Genomic DNA, 7,702 nt, shown 5'->3' on the forward strand with positions numbered 1-7,702 from the left:
TTAGGTCCACAACTGCATACCAAGAGCCAGAAGCTATTGACTTGTAATAAAGACACTACATTTAGAATATCACCTATAATCAAAGTCACCACTTGATTTAGTTTGCCATAATCCATGGTCAAAATTCATCTCGATTTTGCATAGCTCCACAAACTTGTTAAGTGGGAAAGTGATATAACACTTTTATCTCTCAAGTGTTTGGCATTAACACAAATTTCTGCATTTCTTCCAGGGATGTAATATTCCTTCTGACTTAATATCTTGGAAGAGAGAAGACATTCTAAGAGATTGCACTTAGTTCTTCCAAAGTCACCCTTCTTCTGTGTTTCAGAGAGCTAACATGAGGATTAATTTGGGCTCTAGGTACAATTATTTTTGTTATACATTCAGGAGCTGATAGAATAACTACAGAGTGGGTTTGTAGATGTACCAGGGCCACATTGAGAGAGATTGGGGACAAGACTCCATATTCCCCTAAGCCTCAACTCTGGTGGCACAAATGGATCCTTACAAATCAGCATCAATTCAGAGCCAGTGTCTAGTGATCTCTTAGTCATCTGGGTAGTTCCTTTTTTCCCATGCTTGGCCACTCTAGTAAATGACTACAGAGCTCTGCAGGGAAGTCTTGGAGAAATGTTTCCTGTATCCTTTGGCAATGCTGCATAATCCTGCCCCTTCATCTAGGGAATGATGGGTCTATGAATTTCCATAGGCCTAAACTGGGTGAGAGGTCATGACTCAATTCAGTGACTCAAACCAGGTCTTTAGTCATCAGATCCAAACATTTTCCAGTTGTATGAATTATAGATCTCTCCTGTGCAGGGCCAGATAGTCCATATTTTAGGCTTTCAAGGTCAAAGTGTCTTCGTTAGAAATATTCAGCTTTCCCATTGTAGTAGAGAAGTAGCCACAGAAAACATGTAAGTGAATGGGTATGATTGCATTCCAATAAAATATTATCTATAAAATAAACAGAAGGCTAGAGTCTGTTGACTCCTAATACAGACCAGCAAGGTTTTAGTAGGTTGCTAATTTATGTTTTTACTTTGTGATGAAATAAACCACTACTTGGATCCCTGAGGGTCAGAGTAATCTGATTACTAATATGTTCCTGCTGCTCTTCATGATAAATATGGCCACCTGGTTTTAGTTGTCTCAGGACCCCTGTTGCTTCAGGATTCCTTAACCCCATCAAAATCAGGGTGATGACCCAAGGGCCATATCTAAATGAATTTTAAAGAATGCAGGCATCCTTAACCCATTTATCTTTCAGTGATTTTGTTTAGGGAGGATCTGTTGGATCATCTTGGAAGATGTGTTAGGATATGGGTATGCATATTATAGACTGATTTTCCTTTCTTCCTAAGCCTCTGAGGTCCTACCTCCACACTGCCTTGGAAATGCTGGCATCTCATTCCTACTGAATGGAGGGCCATTGAGTCCAAGTTTCAGTCAACCAAGTAAGATGTTAGAACTATTCCCATCAGCCAACCAAATAAGATGTTAGAGCTACTTCCATCTGCTCAAACATCATGAACCAATGAGTTTTTATTAGGGTTACTTACAGGAGTATGAGTGAGGGGTTGACAAGAGCATGGGCTGCTTGCCAGTGGTTACACCACTGAAGAAAATTTCTCCCTTTCCCAGCAACAATTAATTGCTTCTAGATCCTCAAGGAGGGGAGGGGCTTCCTGTGCTTCCCCCTATTAGTTACCAGCTGCCTATACATCCTCAGGGAGGAGCAGGGTCTTAGGAGCTTCTCTCTTCATCAGGACAGAATGTTGAAAAGTCCAGCCTTACAGGTCTTGTGCAGATCATAACAGCTGCTGATAGCAAAAGGGTGTAATTGCCAGAAGACAGCATTCTGCAAGACTTCATCCTTTTCTCTGGCTCTTATATCCTTTCTGCCCGGCTCCTATTATATTCTATAAGCCTTGGAGGTGAGGACACAGCTGTACCGTTTGGAGCAGAGCACTCAAACAGTCACTTATTCTCAGCACTTTGACCAGTTATAAGACTCTGAAGTGACTGCTGCACGTTGCAAAAAGAGGCTCCTCTGACTGAGCAAAGCTGACAGTCACACTATGAGTGTGAGCATAAATACGTAGAAGGTAATGAAATACGCACATCATGTCCAATTCACAACACAACCATAGTCGGTTCCCCCTTCACACCCATGACCTCCCCAATCATGTGCATTTTTATTTTTTAAATTTTATTTTATGTGTATGAGTGTATTGCCTACATGCATGTAAGTCCACCCGTGTTGTGCAGTGCCCACGGAGGTCAGAAAAGGACATTGGACCCCCTGGAACTGGAGTTACAGACAGTTGTTAGCCACCATGTGGGTGTTGGGAATGGAACCCAGGTTCTCTGCAAGAGCAGTCATTGCCCTTAACCACTGAGCCATTTTTCTAGCCCTCCATGTATTTTGTTGGGTTTTTAATTTTTTTTTAATTTTTATTTTTTGGTCTTTTTGAGACAGGGTCTCCCTGTAGCCCCAGCCGTCCTGGAACTCACTATGAAGAGCAGGCTGGTCTTGAACTCACAGAGATCCACCTGCCTCTGCTTCCCAAGTGCTGGTATTAAAGGCGTACGCCACCACGCCCGGCTTTTGTTGGATTTTTAAAAACCAGGTTTATAGTGCCAGATGTGAATTCCCTCCTGTGGAGTGGGCCTCAAATCCAACCACAAAATGGTTGGTTACCCCATAACAGTCATGCCACTATTACACCATTGGCCTATCTTGCCTGGGAGGTCAGAAGTGTAGTATGCAGGATTCAAGCTGACTGTGAGTAAGTGATAATAATCCTTTCCCAGCAGCCAACACATCACCATGGCAATATGAAAGTCTGCTTTGAGCTCAGTCCCTGCTTGATTTCTTGATGTTCTACAACCAAAGCATGAGATGTCTTCAGCAGCATCTTACTATCCAATTCTGACAAGCTTCCAAGAGCAATGGCAATAGCTTGCATTGTTTTGGGGGCCTCAGGGGCCTCATTGACCAACAACTCATCAGGAGGTAGACCACCCTCATTCAAACTGGAATTAAATGTATGTGCTACCACACCTGGCCTCAAACTTTGAAAAATATTTTTAAAATTTTGTGTAGGTGTTTGTGTGTGCACATGTATGTATAGGCCTGAGGCCAACTTCAGGTGTTACCTCTCAGGTACCATCCATCTTGGTTTTGTTGTTCATTGTTTGTTTTGTTTGTGATAGAGTTTCTCATTGGTGTGGAGCTCAGTAAGTAGGCTAGGCTGGCTTGCCAGAGTCTCCCCAACCACAGTATTGGGATTACAAGCATGTGGTAACAAGCCCAGCTTTTCTACATGGGTTCTGAAATTAAACTCAAGTTCTCATGCCTGTGAGACAAGCATTTTACCAACTGAGCCATCTCTCCAGCCCAATTTTAATTTTATTTATTTATTTTTGCTTTATTTTTATTTTATGTGTATGCTTGTATTGTGTGTATGTGTGCAAGTGCACCCATGTCATATAATGCCCTTGTAGGACAGAAGAAGGCATTGGATCCCCTGGAACTAGAGTTATAGACAGCTCTTAGCCACCATGTGGGTGCTGGGATTCAAACCCATGTCTGCTGCAAGAGCAGCCAGTGCTCTTACCTGCTGAACCATCTCTCCAGTCTACAATCTTAATTAAAAAAAAGATTTTGGGTATTGCTCCTCTGACCCAAATGTGTTCTATCCCCCCACCCTGCCTCCATTCCCACTGCCACATTACTCCACATGGTCCCTCTAACACAGGCAAGTGTCTCCACCCCTCCAAGACTCTAGCCCACTCTACCCAGACTCTGTTTCCACACATCACCTGCTCCTCTGACCCCAGTGAGTTCCCTCTCCATGTCTCTAGTTCCTCTGCCACATTGCTCTATGTGGTCCTCCCAACTCCCATTCTGGTCAGTTTCCCAACAACAACAAATGCTGGCATGGATGTGGGGAAAGTGGGACTTACTTGCCGTTGACGGGAATATAAGCGATAGAGGACTCACATATAAGTCCATGCAACTACAACTACCTGTACCAACTATATACATTGGAGAAAGGACAATACCTTCAATAAATGGTGCTGGGAAACCTGGATATCAACATGCAGAAGAATGAAAATATGTATCTCTCAAGTCAACTCCAAATGGATCAAAGACCTTAGCCTAAGACCTGATACTCTAAAACTGTTAAAGGAAAGTAGTGAGTGTACTTCAACATATACTTCAGCATAGGTAGTGCTTTTCTGAATAGAACTCTGCTAACACAGGAAATAAGACCAACAATCAACAAATAGGATCTCATGAAATTAAAAAGCATCTGTACAGCAAAGGAAACTGTCATCTGAGTGAAGAGGCAGTAGCTCACAGAGTGCCTGAAATTTTTCACCAGCTATACAACTGACAGAGGATTAGTGATGAGAATATACAAAGAACTCAGTAACACTAAACACCAAGAAAACTAACAACCCAATTTAAGTGGGCTATAAAATTAAACTTAGAGTTCTCATAAGAAGAAATACAAATGGCTAGACAACACCTTTTAGAAAGCATTCAACATCCTTAGCCATTGGGGAATGCAAATTAAAACTACTTTAAACTTCCATCTAACCCAGTCAGAATGGCTATGATTAAGAATACCAACAATGGGGCTGGAGAGATGGCACAGCAGTTAAGATCACTGGCTGCTCTTGCAGAAGACCCAGGTTCGGTTCCCAGCACCCATGTAGCAGTTAACAACCACCTGTAACTCCAGCTCCAGGGCATCTGATATCCTCTTCTGACTTCCACAGGCATTGGACAACACAGATACACTTACATACATGCAGGCAATACACTTATACACATAAAATAAAATAACACGTAAAATATTTTTAAAAGACTGCAAATAACAAAAAAACTCTAGCATGGATGTGGGGAAAGGAAATGCTTACTCACTGTTGATGTGAATATAAACTAACGTAGCCACTTTGGAAATCAGTCAGAAGCATACACTCCCTACCTCCACTTTTTTTTTTCTTTCTTCTTTCTTTGTCTTTTTGAGGCAGAGTCTCCTTGTAGCCCCAATGGGCCTGGAACTCACTATGTAGACCAGGCTGACCTCGAACTCACGGAGAGCTGCCTGCCTCTGCCTCCCAAGTGCTGGGATTAAAGGCATGCGCCACCACGCTCGGCTCCCCCACTTTTCTTGTCTCTCTTGTTTGTCCCTTTAGACGGCTTTACTTCTACTTTCAAGTCACACATGCGCACACACACACACAGCAGTTTATGTACCGACATAAAATCTAGGAATCACAAATGAGAGAAAACATACAATAGTTGTCTTTGTGCAATTGGCTTAATACGATTATCTCTAATTGCATCCATTTTCCTGAAAATGACATAACTTTGTTCTTTATAGCTAAAAAAAATCCATTGTGTAGATGCCATATTTTCCTTATCCATTTTTCTGTTGGTAGACACCTAAGTTGGCTCCATAATTTAACTTTTTTGAGTGATGCAATAAACATTGATGTGCAAATACCAATGTGATATGCTGACTTGGTGCCCTTTGAGTAAATAGGGGAGATATAGCTGGGTTTTCTGGACGGTACATTGTTAATTTTATGAGAAACCACCATGAGGACTTCCATAATGGGAGAATTAGTTTACATTACTCCCAACAGTATATAAGAGTTCCCATTTGTCCACATCCACACCAGCATTTGTTTTCTTTTCTCTCTCCTTCCCTCCCTCTCTTCCTCCCTCCCTCCCTCCCTCCTTCCTTCCCTCCCTCCTTCCCTCTCTTCCTTTCCTTTTTCTTTTTTCCCAATCCCACAATGTTTATTACAAAGGTGAACCCTGATCTTCATAATGCGCACCAGGACCTCCAAATTTTTTGGACTCAACAGAGACCAGGTTCGGCTACCAGCAAGGGTCCGATCATACTGCATATGGATGCCTTTTGATCTCCTTCGAAGCCTCGTCCACATATTTCTGGTAATAGGTCATGAGGACTCTGGAGATGGACTGTTGAAGAGCACAAATCTGGGCCACGTGACCACCACCCTTCACATGGACACTGATGTCCATGGCCGCAAACTGCTCCTTGTTCCAGTAACTTGCACTGCAGGGTATGTGCAGCTCGATCGTTGTCTCCCGGGGACGCCGGTTCATTCACCTTGATGAGGCCGTTTTCTTGTTTGCGTTTGTAATGCGGCACGGCTGAGGCTGTCTTCTTGATCCAAAGATCTGCTCAGACTGCTTCTGGCCCTTGGACGCAAGGCTGTGAGCTCAGATGCGAGCTTCTCACCGAGAGACGCATTGCCATGGGGAAAGTGTTGTGGTTTTCTTAATGATTGTCATTCTGGGTGGGGTAAGATGGCAAAATTCAACATTCCTTCATAATAAAATCACCAAAGAAACTAGGAACAGAAAGAATATACTAAACATAATAAAAGCTACATAGAATAAACCCCACATTATCCCAAGTGGGGAAAACCAGAAAAATTTTCATCTAAAATCTGAACTGAGACTAAGGTACACACAGTCCACTCCTATTCAACATAGTGCTCCAAGTCTTAGCTGGAGCAAGAAAAGAAGGAAAAGGGATTGAAAATAAGAAAAGGAAAAGTCAAAGTATCCCTATTTGCAGATGACATGATTCAACACTTAAAAGACCCTGAAGAGTCCACCAGATCTGATAAACACTTTCACCCGAGTAGCAGGATACAAAATCAGTCTAATAGAAATCAGCGGATCTGCAGATCACGTGGTCACCACAGGGCGCGATCTGGCCTGTTACTGGCCAGTTCTGGGCTCCCTGGCTTCTCTGGCAAATGGCGGGGAAGAAGCTAGGGCAAGGTAATTCTCATTGAGCATTGCAAGAGATGATGCTATGCGAGTCAGACGTGGTGGTGCATGCCTTTAGTCCCAGCATTCGGGAGGCAGAGGCAGTTCCAGACCAGCTGGAGCTACAGGGAGACCCTGTCTCAAAAAGACGTCCCCTCCAAAAAAACAGAGGTGATGCTATGAGTCCAATTTCACTGCCCTGCAGCTAGAGGCCCCAAAGCTTCCGGTTAAGATGAGCCCTTCCAAGCCCAGCTTCCAGGTGACAGTTGATGTACCACTCAAGGGCAGCAGTGCCAAACTCTGAACTGGTATTAAAATATTTTATTTATTACTTTATCTTATGTGTACGAGTGTATCACCTTCATGTATGTAAGTGCACCTGTGTCGAGTGTCCACGGAGGTCAGAAGAGGACATCAGATCCCCTGGAACTGTGTCTGTAAAGCTGTTTGCAAGTATTTTGTTGAGTAATGTTCTGTATCTTTCTGGTGTCTGTTGTGACGTTTCCCCTTTCATCTCTGATTTTGTTGATTTGGAGGTGCTCTTTCTTTCTTTTGGTTAACTGGGCTAGTGGTCTGTCAATCTTGTTTATCTTTTCAAAGAACCACCTCTTGGATGCATTATTCTTTGTACTGTTTTCTTTGTTTTGATTTCATTAATTTCTGCCCTGATTTTTGTTATTTCTTCTTGTCTGCTGGGTTTGGGTTTTGTTTGCTGTTGCTTTTCAAGTGTCTTGACTTGCAACGTTAAGTCATTTATTTGTGTTCTTTATGATTTTTTGATGTAGGCTCTTAGAGCTATAAACTTCCCTCTAAGAACCACTTTCAGCATGTCCCAGAGGTTTTGTTGTGTTGTATTGTCCTTTTCAT

General features: G+C 42.7%; 1 pseudogene; it reads right to left on the minus strand.

The window, feature by feature from the left end:
* Positions 1-5,830: 5,830 nt before the first annotated feature.
* Positions 5,831-7,702, minus strand: part of LOC103739382 — a 7,045-nt pseudogene continuing 5,173 nt past the window's right edge.

The sequence above is a fragment of the Nannospalax galili genome, unplaced genomic scaffold (assembly GCF_000622305.1).
Source record: "Nannospalax galili isolate Female #2095 unplaced genomic scaffold, S.galili_v1.0 scaffold199, whole genome shotgun sequence".
NCBI lineage: Eukaryota > Metazoa > Chordata > Mammalia > Rodentia > Spalacidae > Nannospalax > Nannospalax galili.